The sequence below is a fragment of the Rhinatrema bivittatum genome, chromosome 2 (genome assembly GCF_901001135.1).
Source record: "Rhinatrema bivittatum chromosome 2, aRhiBiv1.1, whole genome shotgun sequence".
In the NCBI taxonomy this organism is placed as follows: domain Eukaryota; kingdom Metazoa; phylum Chordata; class Amphibia; order Gymnophiona; family Rhinatrematidae; genus Rhinatrema; species Rhinatrema bivittatum.
This window is the reverse complement of record NC_042616.1, coordinates 311,137,357-311,159,348: the sequence shown is the minus strand read 5'-3', so window position 1 is coordinate 311,159,348 and position 21,992 is coordinate 311,137,357. Positions and strand designations below refer to the sequence as shown.

Sequence of the window (21,992 nt, the reverse complement as noted above, 5' to 3'; positions counted from 1 at the left end):
GCCCCATCAAAGAAATCTACTGCCCCAACAAAGCTGTAGGCGGCTGTCTACCTCTAGCAGGCGGCCGTCAGCTCTGCTCCAAAACAGATCGCGTGCCCTGACTTCCACCTGCCAGACTACATGAATTCTCTTACAGTGCTTCTGAAAGGAAACTAAGTGTACGATGAATTGCTGGGACACTGGATGCTGCACTTGGCACAGTTACTTAAGAGAATCCATACAATAATATCACAACTCATTCCCAACGTCAAGGTAATGGAACATCACAGTGCCAAAAGCAGGAACTGAAATAGTCCTGAAAGCTCATGCTCCACATAATCTTGGGACAGTTCTTATGCCGGTCAAGAAAAAAAAAAGGATATCACAATAATCCCATTTTGCCCAAGACCAAATGTAGCAATTACTGCCCTGTGTACGCATGCAAACTTTACTTCTGAAACTTTGGCCCAGGATATCAGATATCACTGTTATCTGCCCACTCCTCTATAGGCAGTCACCCTGACTCCGTCTGGCAAGCAGCTGACTATTTCTGGCTCCTCTCTGGCACGTTAAGGCCGCTACCATGGCAACAATATCGGTGCTGCTCCCTGGATCACTTTCAAGAGGTCAGCACTCGGGCTCACTTGTGACCAGTCAATCACAGCCTCTTGGGTAACAGACCCTCTGAGAACTGCACATTCGCTGCACTGCAACAAAGAGGTGGCGATGCAGCTCCACGCCATCAAAGAACGTTACAAAGCCCTCAGAAACCGGTCTGGATCAGTATAACTCCGGTGCACCAGCATCCCGTCAAACTAGTTCCGCTAGAAGCTTTGGATTCAAAGTTCCTATCCAACTATAGCTCTCCGATGACCTATGCCTTCCAAGCGAAGGAGTGTGCTGGAGCCACTTAAGTCCACTTGGTGTGGGCCGGTTATAAGAGACCAGCTGGAGCCCCAGGAGCCTGCTTGCTGACTGAAGCTACCCGGGGCTGCCCGGATCGGAGGGGAATGGAAGCAGAAACAGCAGAGCTTATGCTCTTTTGAGTTTTGCTGGCAGGGAGGAGAAGAAATGAGCAGCCAGCAAGCTAGCAGACTGTGACTGTCTGGCAGGGAAAGGAGAAGAGAAGGGAGGAAAAAAATAGAGGCATGAGCAGGGAATATCTTTTCATGGAAAGACTGGTGGATGCATGGAACGCCTTCACAGAGAAGGTGAGGGAAGCTAAAGCAGTACTGGATTTCAAGAAGGCATGGGATAAGCATGAAGGATCCTTAGTTACAAAAAAAAAAGAAGAAGAGAGCATAAGCATGACCTAGTGATGCTGCGGGCCAAGAGGCTAATATTCACCCTGAAACTGGCCAGGTCATTGCAACGGGGGGTACTGCCTGCCAGCAGGAGGATGAGCCCAAGCAGCCGGTGAAATGTTAGTTCACATCTGCAGGCCGCTCTCCCATGCTTTTGGGCCGAGAAGCAAGCTGTACAAAGGCCGATGGCGAGAGCATTTAGGATTAGAATCAAAAGGGGTGCATGTGCACTGGATGGAAATTCGCAGAGTGAGATGGGACCAACTGATACTAACTTTAATATAGAAGAGGAGCACTGCACTGTAAGAATGTATGTGACTGAGGTAGACTCAATGATAGCAGAGAGGCAGGGCTGTAAGAAGAAACAGGAAGCGAGGAGGCAGTGGGGAGACATGGATACTCAGACAGAGTGGCAGAAAGAGATCAACAGTCATATACCAAGATGGTTTACAAGCTGAAATAAAATTTAAAATTTCAATTCTACACTGACTCTGCAGATTTCTAAAGAAGATTGCTTGAAACATGGTGGCAGCAGAAAGTTGTAAAGGAGACAGGAAGAGAGCCTGGCCCGCGAGGCGGATTTCGGCACAGTTGAACCAGCATGGAGGGCCTGAATGAGCCTGGCACAGACTTGACAACAATGGACACAGATCCGAGAATGGCAGACAAAAAAAAAAAAAGGAGCACATGAAGGTAAAGCTGTTTTCATACCTAGCTGGCAACAGAGGCGGGGAATTCAGTGCAACGTTTGATAACTATTGCAACCCACAGAAAAATAAGACAGTAGAGAGGGCTCAGTTTTCTCACTTGTAACAAGAAGGAGAAGGCATAGATGACTGTTACAAGACAAAAATCCCTGAAACCTACATGTAATTTTGGAAATAAAAAATTCAGGATAAGATTATATGCGGCACATCAGACTCTGCCTTGCAGGAGCCACTACTGAGAGAAGTCAATCTCACCCTAGATAACAGCCACCAATTTGCAAGGGCGGCTGAACCGTCTACATGACATATCAAAACTATCTCTACAGATGCAGGCCCAAAACAGCTCCATAAAAGGTACCCTGAAAGATGCCAGGAAAAAGGAACAGGGCAGGCTTTCAGCCAAGGCAACCAATAATGTTCGGTGCAAGGGTACCGAATTGAACTGGCTGCCTTTGGAAAAGAGTTCAAGCCCCCTGTGGTAAGAAGAATCACTTCAGGAGTCAGGGCCACAGCAAGCCACCTTATAAGCAGAGACTACCTGCTGTAAACCAAGGAGAGACTCGGCCACTGAAAAAGAGGAGATTTTGCGTGCACCAATGAAACATCCACAACGTCGGGGACATACACACATTACAGAAGAAGGGAGATGACTGTTCAGCCGTATTTGCTACCAGGATGCTGGCATGCAGACGGATAAAATTCCAGGTAGTTTGTCATGCCACCTGCAATATCATTCTGAGGAACCTTTCGAGTGAAAGCATTGCCCAAAAAAAAAAAAAAATGCCACAGGGACGAGAAAATGGACAAGAAGACCACAGCGAGGCCACGTAGGAAGTGCTGCCTGTCTGTAAGGAATCCAGATCATGGGAAGCAGTACCGGCTGGAATTTATGGTGACTGACAGGGCAGACCTCCACCTACTGCCGCACAGGCCATGGGATTAACTAGAGTACAACACCATAATCTTCTCATGACTACAGCCAAAAAGGACCAGCCAGTAAAATCCATGCCTCCCATCCTATCAGGTTACAGAGAGGAAGTGTCCAGTGCCCTGGAATATTTGATTTATATTCCTGTTTTCAGCCACTTCAAAGTGGAATACATTCAAGTACAGTAAGTATTTCCTTGTCCCCAGAGGGCTTACAATCTAATAGGGAGATACATCAATCTGCAGTAGGGCTCTAACATGCATTAAATGGCGTATATCATATAATATATATATAGTAACATAGTAATGACGGCAGAAAAAGACCAAAATGGTCCATCTAGTCTACCCAGCAAGCTTCCCAATGTATAACTGCCGCTCCATGCAGGTTACCCCCACGTTTCTGTTAAGAGAAGTAACTGCCACTCCGTGCAGGTTACCCCCAAGCACTTTTATTTATTCCCATCCTATAGCCTTTAGGGATCCACAAGGTTTATCCCATGCCCCTTCGAAATCCTTCACAATTTTAGTCTTCACCACTTCCTCCGGAAGGGCATTCCAGGCATCCACCACCCTCTCAGTGAAGAAATATAAACCAATCATGGCAATATTGTGAGATATCCATGATATTTTGCATAGGCCTGCCCAGATTCCCTCCATTAAAATGAGCTGCTCTGCATGTGATTTCCATGCATGAATTTTGCAAATCTATGCAAAGTAGGTCATTAATCGGCAATCTGATGTTAATAACTTAGAATGGCAGATTTAGAAAGTGGTTAGCCGCTATAAGATAATACCACCCTGGAGGAAATGTTGATGTAAAGCGGGAGCCTTGACAAATGTTCTGCAAGAACCAGCATCCAGCACTCACAGTGTTAAGAAGTTGGGAAAAGGGCTGTACTGTTTAGCCTGCCCAGAGAACAGCACTACATAGCCAGCAGAGGAGGAAGCCAAAGGAAGGCTGTGAGACCATGTAAGGTAGAAAAGGCACAATTTGGCTGGCTCTGTGTGTAGTGGACTGGGATGGCCAGGAGCTGGAGCTAGGAGCCAGGAAGAGAAGAATGCATCTGGCAGCTCTGCAATCTGTTCTTTTCCTAACGAGCTAATTACCAAGAGGGAGAGACAGAAATCTGTTCTGTGAGGAAACAGAGAGACATACGGCTGTTCTTGCTTCATAGCCAAGCTACATGTACAATTCCAACAAAGGACAGAGGAGCCAGGAGCTAAGAGACTTCCTTTACAGAGATATCCAGGTCCAGGAGCATAGCCATGTTCTTCAGGAAAAGAACAGATTGCAGAGCTGCCAAATGCATCGAAGAGACTGAGTTAAGTAATCTAAACTTTGCACAGAGTATCTCAGCAGAAGAGGGAGAAGGCTTATTTCCTTACCTTTTTCACAAATTCAGTATCTCATCTTAACTGCTTCAGCCTTTCAGTCAAAGTCAAGCATAAACCCTTGCTGGCAGGTATTGGGAAAGAAAAACTGGTAGACAGTGGTCTTTCTGTAAGAAACTGAAACAAGGCCCGCTTTCTATTTAGTACCAAATAAACCATTTGGGGAAGCTCCCCAGGAGTGAGAGACCTTTCACCCTCAACTATTTGGTTTGTCATCTGGCCAGCTCCACCATCAAAAGGGACTTCTTCATTTGCTGGATTGTTTTATTTTCCACAAAATTTTGTATTTGGGACAGGGTGCACTCTTCCCCTCCTTTTTGAGTACTCAGGGGTAAAGACAATTTTTGAAAGCTGTGTGCTTCACTGCTTTTCCCCTCAACTTTTCTCTATCAGATTTCCTTTTTTTTTTTTTTTTTTTAACTATCCATATGAGTATGTTGGTTGCCCTGGCTAAAGGGCCATACCTAGTGTTATTTTTGCATTGCTTGATTTAAAATAAGAAAACTACAAGTTTATATCATACTTCACTATTGCCCCAGTTCAACTGATTATCAAAACAGTCCTTCTCCCTGACTTATTCATATGAGAATGGAATGAAATTGGAATTTGAATTAAAAATCCCTGTAGTTTGTATCTTGTTTTCTTCTCAGGGTATCTGACACAGCTGAAATTTCTACATCTTGGGGCCACAGTTTATACCATCAAACTATCTTCTAGGGCACTCGATGCAAACATAAGTAGTGGGATTTTACCACTACTGAACAACTGATAGGAGCAAGGAGCTCTTCAGAGCTTACAGCAGGGGCACTGTTCCTGGAACCTGTAGGGGACTAGAGAGTTGTTGGATAACACAGAGCAAGGCTGCAGGTCTGAAGGGACTGTGGGTGAGGTAGCAGTATCTACATATTCCAAACAACGTAAATCAAGTCTCGCTACTGTAAACCAAAATCTGAGTTTTTATTTTGATCCAGGAGTTTCCCCTTACTCCTTCTAGACCTCTAGTTCAATCTGAACCAGGGATGGGATCTACCCAGGGATTTTTCCTATATTTTAAATTTCCCACCCCAAATACCCAGTCTGGCATTCTAGTGACAGTCCTTCAGCTGGGGATCATGTACCAGAGCTTCCTTTGGAAACTTACAAATGTGCCAACTTAATGGAATACTCTGTAACAATGACTTTCAACCAACAAGTAAACACAGATTTATTTTACTGAAAGGATGTCCAACATTTCTAAAGGTACAATGTGGGTGGAATTTCACCTGAGATACAGAAATCTCCACCGGTCCTCCTGCCAAACCACAAGAGGCAGACTGAAAGCTGAGCTTGATTTCTGGGCCCACTATCATCACATCTTTCACTCAGACAATAAAATATAAACCAGGTCAGACACTGAAAAGCCAAGTCACTCTAGCATCTGAAATGTTTCACTTATTATCAAAACTGTGGAAGAATCATTTCCACAATTTACGATCGGATACCTGATTTTATGGTTATGTAACATGCATGTCCTTCATAAACTGCTTTGCTGAATAACACAATGTTGCAATCCCAAGGGGTGGAAGACTTAAGAGGTTTTTCTTGTGTGATCGCAATGTTATTTTTAGATTTCAATCTACATTAACGATTTTTATTGTTATTAAATCAAATTTTCCTGGCAGCGAAATGTGTGGTGGAGTATTGTTGGCAGCAGTAAGATGCCCCAACCCTATCTTCTATAGGACAGAAGCTAACTTAGGTTTAAGGGGTGAAAAATTAACTGCAATAAAAAATCAGAAAAGCTACAAGTTTGAATTGGTATGGCATAAATTTGAATTATGGAAGGCCAGAACAAATGTTGATACACCTTAATAGTATGATAATACCATCATGTTCGGTGATTTCCTTCTCACTGTCATTATCAATTCCTTATTAGTATACTGGCTCTATCATGCCTGTCTGCGATTTGACTTGATGTTATCGATGTTTCAGAATGGTGTTACATTTCATACGGTTAACAACTAAAACTTGTATCAAGTATGATAGATGCATAGAACTGTGTTTATTGGTTTATTGTTTGTGGATATTTGATACAATAAAAGTTGCTGAGAGAAAAAAAAAAAGAAAGAAACTAAAATGAGCACTCTCAAGGGTTAAATGTCTGCGTGAGGTGTGGGGACTGTTTAAAAGTACTATCGTGGAAGCCACATAAAACGTATTCCACAAGTTTAAAAAAGGTCAAAAGAAGAAGCGTCTCCAATAATGGCTAAATGTTGCTATGAATGCGGCTATTAAAGTCAAAAACGCATCCTTTAAAAAATGAAAAGCAGTATCTAACAAGGAAAACAGGAAAGTGTATAAGTACTGTCAAATTAGATCTACAATACTAATAAAATAGGCCATGAGAGAATTTGAAGAGAGACTTGCCATAAGGGCAAAAATTAATATTAAAAAATGATTCAAGAACACTAAAAACAAGAAACCTGTGATGGAATCAGTTGGGTCGTTAGAGGACCAGGGGTAAAAGAGAACCTAAGGAAGGATAAGATCACAAAAGAAAAACTAAATTAATTGTTTGCTTTGGTTCTTATGTGAAAGATGTTGACAACATACCACCTTCATCAATATACTGCTCATAAATTCAAATTGTATAAGGTGGAATATCTCATAAAATGCTTTCAGAGTAGTAAATATTTAGCCTTGGAACTTCAATTACAATCATCGAGTTCCATCTACCACCTATGGAAATATTTTCATTGCAAATAAAAATCTTATCTTGTAATGAGCAAGTAGAAGTCCTATTACTATCAAGGCTGGATTGATATCTCAAAAGGAACTCAAATACAAAATTGCAGACTTGCTACTGGTAATCCACAACTCGTCATTCCAATCTGCCTATGTACCTGAGGAATGGGTAGAAAATGTAATGCCAATTTTGAAAAAAGATTCCAGAAATGGCCTGAGTAACTACAAACCAGTGAACCTGATGTCGATGTGGGATAAAATGGTGGAAGCTAGTGCTTAGAATAACATTACTAAACACATGGATAAACATGTTTTGTTTTGTAATTCTTTATTTTCATGATTTTACAATTTATAGTCAAAACACATTGACATACAGGAAATATTGAACATTATTAAAGGAATATTAAAGATATATTGTACACCTTCATTGACCACATAAACATTGTTCAAAAGAGACCACAAATGGGGACTGATTATAGATATAACAAAAATTAGGAAATAAACCAGTATAATAATCTATATCCGCTATTTTCTTATTCCAGTGAAACACTTATGATATCTCTTATGAGGAAATATTTATGGAGGTTATTCTATTTTGTAAAAAACCTTCCAATTGATCCGGATTAAAGAAAATGTATTTGGTAGAACCTAATTTTATCAGACATTTGCAGCAAAAAAGTGGCACCTAGGTCTAGTACACGTTGTTTTTTCATTAAAAAAAGGCTTTCCGTCTCAATTGTGTTGGTTTAGCAAGATCAGGGAATATTGTTATCTGTTGACCAAGAAACTTTTTCTCTAATACTCGGAAGAACAATTTCATTGTCCATATTTTATTTTATTTTTTATTTATTTATTTAATGAGTTTTATATACCATCATTCGGAAACATCAAAATAACGCCATCATAACGGTTTACAAACTTAGGTTATAGGGATAATGGGGGTTAACAAGGGGTGTAAAGCACAACATGTTATTTGGCATAGTAGGTAACATAAATCATGATTAAGTTCAGTAAATAAGTTCTTTCTTATTTCTGAAAAGCATTGTTGTGATGATTTTCATTTAATCATGAGGTGGGATTGCAGGGCAGTGATGTTTAGTTGATACTTTGGGTGGTTTGGTATGCTTTGTTGAACAACCAAGTTTTTAACTTTTTTAAATGTTTTTAGGTTTTCTTGAATTCTGAGTTTAGTCGGGAGGGAGTTCCAAAGTTTTGGGCTACCAAGGGATATCGCTCTATTTTGAGTAGATGTGAGTTGATTTGAGTGCATTGGTGGTGTTTTTAGAAGTCCTTTAGTTGCTGACCTCAGGTTTCTACTTGGGGTATGTAGGTGTATGTAGGGGCTTAGCCAATTTTTCTGTTCTTCATATATAATTTTATGTAGGATGGAAAGGATTTTGTATTCAATCCTGTATTTTATTGGTAGCCAATGAAGTGATATAAGGGTTGGGGTGATATGGTCATGCTTTTTGGCACCTGAGAGGATTCTTGCAGCTGCATTCTGCAGGATTTTGAGAGGGTGAATGGTGTTTAGAGGTAAGTTGAGAAGTAGAGAGTTGCAGTAGTCTATATTGGAGAAAATTAGTAATTGTAGGACTGATCTGGTTCAAGGGCAAACTATTAATAATGTGGCATAACTCTCAATGGTAATTTGAGAGTCTTGTAAAAAATCTGTCAGATTTTCTAACACATTTGGTGGTGCAGATGGAGTGATTTGATTTTCAATAGTTCTTACAGGTATATAAAACGCTTTTGTTATGGGGGGAATAGCTTCTTAAGACACTTTAAGTGTCTCAACATAACATTTCCTTAGCACATCTAGGACCGGATTTTAAATGCCCTGCACGCGTAAATCTGGCTGGATTTACGCACGCAGGACCCTCGCGCGCCGGCGTGCCTATTTTGCATAGGCCACCGGCCCGCACAGCCCCGGGATGCACGTAAGTCCCGGGGCGGGACCGGGGGCATGGAGCCGGCCTAGGGGCGTGGTCGAGGCCTCCGGACCAGCCCCTGGGTTGGGTGATGGCATGCCAGCAGCCCGCTGGCGTGCACAGATTTACGTCTGCTTTCAGCAGGCGTAAATCTGCCAACAAAAGGTAGGGGGGGGGTGGAAAGAAAGTTCCCTCCGAGGGAACAGGCAGCACGGCCGGTCTCAGCGCGCAGATTGCACAAATGTGCACCCCCTTGCGCGCGCCGATCCTGGATTTTATAAGATACGCGCGTATCTTATTTCTTATAAAATCCAGCGTACTTTTGTTCGCGCCTGGTGCGCGAACAAAAGTACGCGCACTCGCGCAAATTTATAAAATCTGCCTCCCATAGGGGAAATAGTTGATGATTTAAGAAAATTTAATATTCTTAAGTTTAACCTTCTAGAATAATTCTCTAAATTTTCCAATCTACGTGAATTAAATTCTTGACCTATTATCACAACCATATCTGTTTTCCCCAGTTTATCACATTGCTTCTCCAGTTCAATTAAAGATTCAACATTTTTCTTAATAGCAGTATCATGACTCTGTACCTGAGAGTGAATCATGCCAACAGATTTATTAATATTTTCAATTTTAACCCCTAAAAAGGTTTCTAAACCTTTTATTGCAGTCCACAGTGTTTCCAGGGTTATCACCCATGGTTTCTCAGGCAAACCCATATTTGCCTGGAAGTTCAATTTCGCAGTATTCCCCTCCCTAGAAGGGTCTAATGCAGCCCCCATTAGTTGCAATTGACCCTCATGGGGTACTGCCAAACGTAAAAAGTCCTCATTTGGTGGCAAGCGGAATTCAGGGCTGAGGGAGGTAGAATTCCCGGGGGATACAGGTGTAGAAGAGTCTAAGCCAATTCCCAACATTCCTGAAGGTATACTTGTGATAATTGGTTGCATATAACCTTCAATAGTCGGCTAGGAACTTAAAGGAGGTACTGCAGGGTTGGGAGGAAACACGCGTACAGTTCCTTTCCTCTTTTTCCCCATGCGTTCTTAAAGGTTTAACAATGAATAAGAGGAGAGAGTGTTGCACTTATTTGAAAACTTCGATGTTGTATTTCAAATAAGAGTAAGATGTCCTTTACACAGAAATCGGCAAATAGAGGGAGATAACGACGTAAAGATGAAACTAAGCCGCGTGCCCCTTTGGCGCTCGCGGCTTTGGCATGCGCCGCCGGCAGCAGCACACCGCGGTGGGGGAGTTTTTAAACCCCTCGATGGTCACAAGATGATGACGTCAGTCAGGACGTCCTCCAATCAGCCCCGTCGAGAGCCAGAAAGGCAGCTCTGGTCTCCCGGTAAGGCCTCAGCGTATCCCTCTGCTCTCTCTCTCTCTCTCCTCTCATTCCCACTTACTCGCCACGGTGGGGGAGTTTTTAAACCCCTCGATGGTCACAAGATGATGACGACAGTCGTCAGGACGTCCTCCAATCAGCCCCGTTGGGAGCCAGAAAGGCAGCTCTGGTCTCCCGGTAAGGCCTCGGCGAATCCCTCTGCTCTCTCTCTCTCTCTCCTCTCATTCCCACTTACTCGCCACGGTGGGGGAGTTTTTAAACCCCTCGATGGTCACAAGATGATGACGACAGTCGTCAGGACGTCCTCCAATCAGCCCCGTCGGGAGCCAGAAAGGCAGCTCTGGTCTCCCGGTAAGGCCTCGGCGAATCCCTCTGCTCTCTCTCTCTCCTCTCAGTCCCAAAACATGGTTTAAAGGAAAAGAACCAGCAAGGATTTAGCAAAGGGAAGTCGTGTTCATACTAATTTATTAGAATTCTTTGAAGAATGTGGACAAAGATGAGCCAATTTACATAGTGTATTTGGATTTTCAGAAGGTATTTGATAAAGTCTCTTACAAGAGACTCCTCAAGAAACAAAAAGAATTATGGAATAGAAGGTGAGGTCTTGCAGTGGATAGGTAACAGGTTTAAAGATAGGAATCAAAGTAGGACTAACTGGAAAGAGGTAAACAGTGGAGTGACTCAGGGATCTGTACTGAGACCAGTGTTGTTTAACTCAGGGGGTTCTCAATCCAGTCCTTGGGGCATATTTAGCCAATCAGGTTTTCAGGATATCCATAATAGGGTCAATATAGATAACTTACAAGTTATCAGGCTAAATGCCAACTTTTCAGTATTTTCCCCACTTATCCTCCTACAGTTTAACCAGATAATTCATCCAGCTAAAATTTAGCCAGACTGTGTAGAGGCGTTCTGGGATGGAGTTAAGTTAGCCGGCTAAGTTATCCAGCTAACACTAGTCATGCTGAAGATTAGTCCTCAAGAAAGCAGGCTAAACTTATCTGGCTATCTTTAAGATAGCCAGCTATATTCAATAGTGCAGATGCACCACTAACTACCTCTCCAACATTATCTGGATAAATTTATCTGGCTAACTCTGTAATTTAACCAGTGACTGAATATTACTACCAGTGAATATGCATGAGATAGATTTGCAGTGCACACATGCACTTCATTGTGGATATTCCGAAAACCAGCTTAGTTAGATGTGTACCACGGATTGGGTTGAGAATCACTGGTTAATTTATTTATTAATTCTGGAAAAGGGAGCATGATGATCAAATTTGCAGATGACACAAAAATATTCACAGTACTTAAAAATACAGACAGACTGGAGGAACTGCAAAAGGATCTTGCTAAACCTGAGAACTGGGCATCTAAATGGCAGATGAAATTTAATGTGATCAAATGCAAAATGATATAAACATGGAAAAATAATCCTAACTACAGTACACAATGCTGAGTTCTGTATTAGGAGTCCAAATCCAGGAAAAGGATCTTGGTGTCACCCTCAGCTCAGTGTGCGGCAGAGGTTAAACAAACAAATAGATTATAAGGGATTATTCCAAAAGGGATGAAGAATAAAACTGAGAATATCATAATGCCTTTGAATAGATCTATGATGCGCCCACTCATTGCTTACTACATTTAGTTCTTGTCACCCCATCTCAACAAAGATATAGCAGAACTAGAAAACGTACAGAGAAGGGTAACAAAAATGATAAAGGAGATGGAATGGTTTGACGGCCGGTGGAAGCACTAGGCGAACTAGGCCTGTGTCTAGGGTGCCAAGCATTAGGGGGCACAAGCCATGTGCGGGCGCCGCTGCTCACCTGTTTTCTAAAAAGGAGATAGTTTTTATTTTGGCAAAGCATTTCCGATGGTGAGTTCCACAGGAAGGAGGCTATTCCAGAGAAGTATCTATATGGCAGGTGTCGGGGCGGGGGTGCATGGGTGTCGTCGTCCCCCCCCCATCGCACCAACACACTCCCTGTCCCCGGTCGCAGCCCCGACTAATACCACTCAGTTTTTTGGGCTGTGAGCGGCAGCAACCGGGAGGGTGTCGGCACGACTGGGAGGAGCGCAACCTGGGGCGCGACTGGGAGGGGTCGGCGCAAGGCAGAAGGTGCCTAAGGCACCTAATCCCCTTGCACTGGCCCTGACTAAGAGGGTACATGATAGAAGTTTTGTAAAACTGAGTGGGGCGGAACAGATAGCATAGCATAGTAATGATGGCAGAAAAAGACCAAATGGTCCATCCAATCTGCCCAGCAAGCTTCCCTAGGTAGCAATTGCCACTTCATGCAGGCTACCCCCATGTTCTCTGAAGGATAGTAGCTGCTGCTTCGTGCAGTTATCCCAAGCTTTATGATAACCCAGATAAATAAGGCACAGTTATTTACACTTTCAGATAGTACAAAGACTTAAGGGAACTCCGTGAAACTAATGGGTAGCAGATAAAAAAACAAGCTGGAGAAAGTATTTTTTTCACTTTAATGCACAAGAAAGCTGTAGAATTTATTGCCGAGGGATATGGTGAAGGCATCTAGCATAGCTTATTTTAAAAAGAGTTTGCACAAGAAAAGTCCATAAACCATTACTAGTCAGGTAGGTTTGGGGAATGGCACTAATAATCCCTGGAAGTGGACAACAAGAAATGGATCTACTCTTTGGGAACTGATGGGTACTTCCTAAAGCTCCAGATTGGCCACTGCTGGAGCAATGATGCTGGGCTTGATAGACCCTTGGTTTGTCCCAGCATGGCACTTCTTATGTTATATTCTTATAACAAGCAGGATGAAAACAGTCACATTAGTGGGGAATCCAGAGTGGAGGATTATCACTGTAGATGCAGGTCCAATTCCATGCATAACCTGGGTCCCATTATGAGTGTGATGATGCTGCCTGTCGGGAAGGAGGGTACACCTTGAAACATTGCCCCTGATATCTCACATCAGGTGGCATCACCCAATGCTACTGCCTTTCTCCTCAGTAATAGTTGTGGTCTCTGCTGTGCCACATGTTAATGCCAGTGGGGATGATACAAAATCATGAGAGGTCTAGAATGGGTAAATGTGAATCTGTTATTTACTCTTTCAGATAATAGAAAGATTGGGGGCACTCATTGAAATTAGCAAGTAGCACATTTAAAATTAATCAGAGAAATTATTTTTCACTCAGCACACAATTAAGCTCTAGAATTTATTGCCAGAGGATGTGTTTAGTGCAGTTAGCGTAGCTGGGTTTAAAAAAGGTTTGGATAAGTTCTTAGAGGAGAAGTCCATTAACTGTTATTAATCAAGTTGTCTTAGAGAATAGCCACTGCTATTACAGGCATCAGTAGCATGAAATCTACTTAGTATTTGGGTTCTTGCCAGGTTCTTGTAGCCTGGTTTGGCCACTGTAGGAAACAGGATGCTGGGCTTGATGCTGGTCTGACCCAGTATGGCAATTTCTTATGATGATCTTACTTAGTTGACAAGGTTATGCAGCATGCTTGCCCGTACACACTCTTTCTTTGCGTTGTCAGCGATGTTATTCAACATCTATATGACACCATTGTGCTGAATCCTTGCAAATCTTGACCTTCACTATTGATTATATGCAGATGATATACAATTTTTCTTTGCTATTAAAACAACATGGACACAAACTGAACAAGTTCTTTCGAATTATCTCACTACGATTCAAAATTGGCTATCACAAACTAGGCTATCATTAAATATCCAGAACACTGAAATAATACACCTCACAAGATTCACAAAGTATTCAAATGATGAAATCTGTTCGAAATCTTGGCATACAAATTGATTCATCATTAAGTATGAATGTTCAAATTAAAAGTCTAATCCAGACTTCCTATCACAAACTGAAGCTGTTACAACACCTCAAGCCATTTCTGGATCCCATTGATTTCCGCACAGCTTTACAGACATTGCTATTCTCTAGTATAGATTACTGAAATTCTTTATTCATTGGCTTGCCTAAATATACTCTCTGCCCATTACAGATTATCCAAAACTCTGCAGTTTGCTTACTGACTGACACAACAGTTTCGGAGCACATTACCCCAATTTACAGCAACCCCACTGATTACCAATAGCATTCAGAATTCAATATAAACTTGCCACAATCGTACACTCTCTCATACATAAGGGTATATTTTAATACCCATGTGCGGGCTACCTGGTACACCACACATGGATGCGCGATTTTATAACATGCTCACACAGGTACGCGCATGTTATAAAATCGGGGGTCGGCGCGCAAGGGGGTGCACAATTGTTTGACTTCTGTGCACCGACGCCCGCAGCCTTCCCCCATTCCCTCCGATTTCGGAGCGGCCTGGGAGGGAACTTCCCAACCCCCTAATCTAAACTTCCTACCCCTTCCCCTAACCTATCCCCCTCCCCCCAGCCCTATCCGAAACCTCCCCCCGACCTTTGTTTTACCTTCTGCGCCTGCCTCCAGGCAGGCACAGGTTGCAGGCGCCAACAGCCTGCCGGCACACGATCCCCCGGCACAGCGACAAATGGCCGCTGTGCCGGGAGCCTCTGACCCCACCCCGCCCTACCCCCCAGACTGCCCCATCCTCTCCCCACCCCTTTTTCAAAGCCCCGGGACATACGCGCGTGGCTGGGCCTTTCTAAAATAGGCCCGGCGCGCGTAAGGTCTCCTATGCACATAAATCCAGAGGATTTACGCGCGTATGCCTTTTAAAATCCGGGCCATAATGTTCAATCATCATGAAAATACATTCCCCAGCGAGATCCCTCCGATCAGCAAATCAGAATAGTCTGGATATCCCCTCCCCTAAAATTGCATGTCTGGACAAAACTAGGGAAAGAGCACTTTCAATAGCAGGTCCAACCTTTTGGAATTCGTTACCAAATAAACTGAGACCTAAAAGATCTTATTTTTTTCAAGAAAGCTTTAAAGACTTTTTTATTTAAACTCGCTTTTAATGTCTAAATCCAGGTGTATGATTGTTTGACTACTCATTGCTATGCAATTTTATTTTATGTGACTTTGTCGTCGTGTTTACAAAAAAATTCTGTGACTGTGATATTGTAACCCACCCTGAATGTAGGAAGGGTGGGCTATAAATGTTTTAAATAAATAAACATGATGTCCAGACAGTAGTTGGACACAAAAGTGTGTACAGACGACAAGGTAGCAGCTTTACAAATCTCCTTGACAAAGGCCAACCTCAGATGAGTCTCAGAGGCAACTATTGCTCTTAATTGATGCGCTTTGACAGCCTTTCTTAGCTGTATGCCAGCTAGTTTGTAAAAGTGTGTGAAACTGTCCACCAGTTAATTGGAAAGGGTCCAAATGCCCAATCTTCTAGGTCGAAGGAGATGAAAAATTGAGATGACTGCTGTTGAGACTGAGTTCTCTGTAAGTAGTATGCTAGATCCTTTCATAGTCCAAGGAATGTGTGCATGCAGTTTAGGAAAATGTAGGCTTAACATATACAGCAGATACGTTAATGTGGAATGCAGATGCCACCTTAGGCAGGAACTTGGAGTGAGTATGGCAAGCCACTCTGTTGTGAAAGAACTGGAGATAGAGAGAATAAGAAATGAGCACTTGTAGTTTGCTCACCATTCACGCAGAGGTCATTGCTATGAGGAATAGCACCTTCCAAGTGATGAACTTCAGGTCTACTGAGTCGAGAGGCTCAAAAGGAGTTGTATCAGCATCACATTAAGATTCCACGGCAATGGTGGTTTCCTGACTGGCAGCTTGTTGTTCCATAGCCCATTCATGGACTTGAATACTAGGGGATAGAGGGTAATGGGCTTCCCTCTTACCTGGCAATGGTAGCCTGCAATTGCGCTCAGATATACCTTAACTGACAAAGTATTGAGGCCCAATGAGGAAAGGCGTGACAAGCGCTGAAGCAGTTGAAGGGGGTCACACTTCAGCTGTCACATCAGATTGAGAGCCTCTGCCCCTTAAAGCTGTACAACAATCTCGTGGACAGCTCCCTAGAAGACATCAGAATGCCTTCTACTTCCCTGGATAAAAGGAAGGATGACACTACATTACACTCAACAGCCACGCCATTTGGGCCAGAAATGGGAGGCTTGGGTGCCAGAGCTTCCCTTCCTCCTAGAAGATGAAGGTCAGGGAGTCCCCCAGCTGTATCAGAATCTTGATTGACAGTGTAGATAAGGTATCACACTTGACGTGACTATGCTGGGGCAATGAGTATGACCTTCACCCTGTCCTATTGCAGCTTCTGCAGTTTACTGGATATTTGGGATGTGTAGTCAATTAAAATGAAAGTGCAAAATGCAACGAATAAGGCTAATTTGTTTCATTTGGGAGCCCCCAAACTGAATTGGGGGACCCCAAATGAAACAAACCTTATTCTTCATTTCATTTTAAATTAATGCTTCAGGCCTAGGTCTGGGCCCGAAGCCGGAGCCTCGCCTAGGGTATAGGTCGAGGCCCAAATAGGAGCCATGGCCTATGTCCAATTGCGTGATGCCAGAGCTTTGGACTATGCCCGAACAGGGGGCCAGGCCTAGGGCATATGTCAAGGCCCAAAACAGGTGCCGTGGCCTAGGCCCAAACATGACGCCGGGGTCTCAGCAGAGGCACGGGCCGATGCCAGGGCCTTGGCCTAAACCCCCAAAATTAAAAAAAACCAAACTTACTTGATCTGTCAGGTATCCAGTGAAGGCCAGGTCCCAATACTAGGGCCTCGGCCTGGGCCTCGATCTGGAACCAATGTTGGGTCCTCGGCCCGGAACTAAGCCCAATGCCGCAAATCGACCCTGAGGCCAGGTCCTTGCGCCAAAGTCTCAGCCCGGACCCCATACATCAAAGGGCGCCATCCACTGGGATGAATACGCCAGAGTTAATTAATTCTCACATGACTCCAGTGGAAAGCGTCATTTGGCATTTAAGCAGCAAAGAAAGAAGAGGACCCAAGAATAGGGCTCCCAGGTCTGATATCTTGAGGCCTGGGACTGACCCTGGATTGAGGCCTTTCATTGAGCTTGAGTCCAGGCCTAGGCCCCAGCGTTGGGATCCGGTACAGGTCTGGTCACGGCATCGGGCCTGGGTCCGGGCTCTGGCCTAGAACAAGACCTAAGCATCGGAACCCAGCCTCCGGGTTGGGTTTCAACTAATCATGCAACTTTCAAGAAAGGAATCTTTAATAAAAGCCGTAATAATGGGAGATTTCAATTACCCCAATATTGACTGGGAAAATGTAACATCAGGACATGCTAGAGAGATAAAGTTCCTGGATGGAATAAATAACAGTTTTTTGGAGCAAGTATTTTCAGAACTGATGAGAGAGGGAGCAATTTTAGATCTAATTCTTAGTGGAGCACAGGATTTGGTGAGAGAGGTAACAGTGGTGGGGCCGCTTGGCAATAATGATCATAATAAGATCAAATTTGAATTAATGACAGGAAGGGGGACAGTAAGTAAATCCACAGCCCTAGCGCTAAACTTTCAAAAGGGAAACCTTGACAAAATGAGAAAAAGTTGGAAAAAAACTGAAAGGAACAGCTACAAAGGTAAAAAGTGTGCAACAGGCGTGGACATGGTATTTTTTTTTAACAATCCTAGAAGCATAGTTCAGTTGTATTCCACACATTAAGAAAGGTGGAAGGAAGGCAAAACGATTACTGGCATGGTTAAAAGGTGAGATGAAAGAGGCTAGTTTAGCCAAAAAATCTTCATTCAAAAATTGGAAGAAGGTTCCAACAGAAGAAAATAGGATAAACCATAAGTGTTGGCAAGTTAAATGTAAGACACTGATAAGACAGGCTAAGAGAGAATTTGAAAAGAAGTTGGCCGTAGAAGCAAAAATTCATAGTAAAAACTTTTTAAAAATATATCCAAAGCAGGAAGCCTACGAGGGAATCAGTTGGACCATTAGATGATCGAGGGATTAAAGGGCACTTAGAGTAGATAAGGCCATTGTGGAAAGATTGAATTTCATTGCTTCGGTATTTACTGAAGAGGATGTTGGGGAGATACCTCTTCCGGAGAAGGTTTTCATGGGTAATGATTCAGATGGACTGAACCAAATCACGGTGAACCAAGAAGATGTGGTAGGCATGACTGACAAATTGAAGAGCAGTAAATCACCTAGACCGGATGGTATACACCCCAGGGTTCTGAAGGAACTCAAAAAAAGAAATTTCAGATCTGTTAGTTAAAATTTGTAACCTATCATTAAAATCATTCATTGTACCTGAAGACTGGAGGGTGGTGAATGTAACCCCAATATTTAAAAAGGGCTCCAGGGGTGATCTGGGAAACTACAGACCAGTTAGCCTGACTTCAGTGCCAGGAAAAATAGTGGAAAGTGTTCTAAAGATTAAAATCATAGAACATATAGAAAGACATGGTTTAATGGAACAAAGTCAGCATGGCTTTACCCAAGTCAAGTCTTGCTTCATAAATCTGCTTCACTTTTTTGAAGGGGTTAATAAACATGTAGATAAAGGTGAACCAGTAGATGTACTGTATTTGGATTTTCAGAAGGCATTTGACAAAGTTCTTCATGAGAGGCTTCTAAGAAAAGTAATAAGTCATGGGATAGGTGGCGATGTCCTTTCGTGGATAATAAACTGGTTAAAAGACAGGAAACAGAGAGTAGGATTAAATGGACAATTTTATCAGTGGAAAAGGGTAAATAGTGGAGTGCCTCAAGGATCTGTTCTAGGACCTGTGCTTTTCAATATATTTATAAATGATCTGGAAAGGAATACGATGAGTGAAGTAATCAAATTTGCAGTTATACAAAATTATTCAAAGTAGTTAAATCACAAGCAGATTGTGATAAATTGCAGGAGGATCTTGTGAGGCTGGAAAATTAGGCATCCAAATAGCAGATGAAATTTAATGTGGACAAGTGCAAGATGATGCATATAGGGAAAAATAACCCAAGTTGTAGTTACACGATGTTAGGTTCCATATTAGGAGCTACCACCCAGGAAAGAGATCTAGGTGTCATAGTGGATAATACACTGAAACGGAAAATGTCATGATGTCTCTGTATTGCTCCAAGGTGAGACCGCACCTTGAATACTGTGTACAATTCTGGTCACCGCATCTCAAAAAAGATATAGTTGCGATGAAGAAGGTACAGAGAAGGGCGACCAAAATGATAAAGGGGATGGAACAGCTCCCCTATGAGGAAAGACTAAAGAGGTTAGGGCTGTTCAGCTTGGAGAAGAGACGGCTGAGGGGGGATATGATAGAGGACTTTAAAATCATGAGAGGTCTAGAACGGGTAAATGTGAATCGGTTATTTACTCTTTCGGATAATAGAAGGACTAGGGGGGCACTCTATGAAGTTAGTATGTAGCACATTCAAAACAGAGGAAAAAAAATCATTTTCACTTAATGCACAATTAAGTTCTGGAATTCATTGCCGGAGGATGTGGTTAAGGAAGTCAGCTTAGTTAGGTTTAGAAAAGGTTTGGACAAATTCTTGGAGAAGTCAATAAACTGTTATTAACGAAATAGATTTAAGAAATAACCACTACTTATCCCTATGCGATAGAATCATGGGATCTATTTACTGTTAGGGTACATGCCAGGTACTTGTGGCCTGGATTGGCCACTGTTGGAGACAAGATGCTGAACCTTTGATGGACCCTTAGTCTGACCCAGTATGACAAGTTCTTATGTTCTTAGGGCATAAAACTTAAATCTCACTGCGTTCCAGGCTAGACTAGTTTACCTGTGTTTTTAAAGGTATAGTAAATTTTGTCTGGGAATCTTGGCCATGAACATTTACAAATTGTTTTCATAGGATGAGTTACATTTGTATGTAGAGTTTAAAAGCCACTGTAAACCATTTGTACAATCAGAGCCGATGCTCCACATTCATAATTTATTAAAAGCAGAGATATTTTAAGAAAATGTTTGTTTGTGTGTGTGTATGTGTGTGTGTATATATATACATATATATATACACACAGTCCCCAGTTTTTTGCAATTCTGCGGCAAGGGTTGCAAAATATGGCCAGAATGGGCTCAGTCTATCCCTAATGACCTAGCGTTAATCTGGCAACCCTAAATAGAAAATAACATATTTACAGGGAAACTTTAGATAAAAGGATGCTCCTAGGTATAACACCCGAGTTTTTAATTGCAGACATTGCTTCCTTCTTGACTGAGTCTGGAAAAATCTGGATCTTTTGACCACAAAAAGAGCTTTTCTTAAACTTAAAATATTGACAGAAAAATATATCTTTATCTGTATCTAATACAAAGGTAACAGCAAAGGTAGCTCTTGTATTTATGTCATCTAATTCAAGAAATGTTGAAATGTTAGGACTTAGTGTTAAAACATCGAGAAACCCTTCAACCATAGTTGCGCCCCTCTTTTTAACAGGCAAATAGTAAGAATTAGATAATAAAAATATCCTGTCATTTGGGAATTAAAGAACCTTGTACACATAGGGGTAGATTTTAAAAGCCCTGCGCGCATAAATCCTGCCAGATTTACGCGCGCTGGTGCGCCTATTTTGCATAGGCCGCCGGCGCGCACAAAGCCCCGGGACACGGGTAAGTCCCGGGGCTTGCTAAAATGGGAGGTCTGGGGGGGCGTGTCTGCGGTCCGGGGCGGTCTGGGGGCGTGGCTGAGTGCCCCGACACAGTGGCCTGTGTCGGGGCCTGGCCAGCTGGCACTCGCAAGTTACGCCTGCCAGCGGCAGGCGGAACTCCATCGAACAAGGTGGGGGGGGGATTTAGGTAGGGCCGGGGGGGTGGGTTAGATAGGGGAAGGGAGGGAAAGGTGGGGGGGACAAAAAAAAAATAGTTCCCTCCGAGGCCGCTACGAAATCGGAGCGGCCTCGGAGGAAACGGAGGCAGGCTGCGCGGCTCGGCGCGTGCAGGCTGCCGATTTTGCGAAGTCTTGCATGCGCCGACCCTGGATTTTAAAAGATACGCACGGCTACGCGCGTATCTTTTAAAATCCGGGGTACTTTTCTTCACGCCAGTTGCGCGAACAAAAGTACGCACGTGCATATTTTTTTAAAATCTACCCCATATTTCTTAAATAACTCAACCCCGGAAAGGAGACAGATTATAGGAAAATTCAGCAAACATAAATTTTTTGAACGCAAATGGTTCTCCAAAATTTTACACTTCTGATGGATAATTAAATTGTCTTTAAAGCCTGCAATTGAGGTTTGTTGTAAATTGGAAATAGCTCCAGACTGTAACTTAACTTCCGATTCCAGTTTAGAAGATCTTCTTTCCAGATCTGAGAACTTCAAAGATGCCTTTTCAGTTTAAAGACAAAGTTGATTTACAGAATTTGTTAAAGAGTTATCGATCCTGGAAATATCTAAGAGATATTTCTGCTGGTTCCTCGTGAGAGCTAAAGGCTAGCCCATCCTTTGACAAATTTAAAAGAACTGGCTCAGGAATAGGCAAAGTAGCTACAGACAAAGATGTTATAGATTCGGTAGATGGATTGTCCAAATTTTCAATCTCAATCATTAATTTACTGGAATTAGGCCTAGACACCAAGACCCCTTGAGCCTCCAAGGTGATCATATGTTGAACGCAATGAGAGGTATTCAAAGAAATATTAGAGTCATTCAATGACATACCTAGAAAGACTTGAGGTTTGGGAGGAGGAGAATGTGCTTCTGGATATACAGATATCCCAACTAATTCCTGTGTG

The 21,992-nt window shown here is 42.7% G+C and overlaps 1 protein-coding gene and 1 long non-coding RNA gene across 2 annotated transcripts in view; one reads left to right on the top strand and one right to left on the bottom strand.

The window, feature by feature from the left end:
- Nucleotides 1-21,992, bottom strand: part of COBL (cordon-bleu WH2 repeat protein) — a 438,118-nt gene that overhangs the window by 379,125 nt on the left and 37,001 nt on the right. The gene's annotated exons all lie outside the window — the stretch shown is intronic.
- On the top strand, nt 679-2,771 carry LOC115084623. The gene is made up of 2 exons (XR_003854614.1): nt 679-1,190; nt 1,781-2,771. It is a non-coding gene; the product is annotated as an uncharacterized LOC115084623 (long non-coding RNA).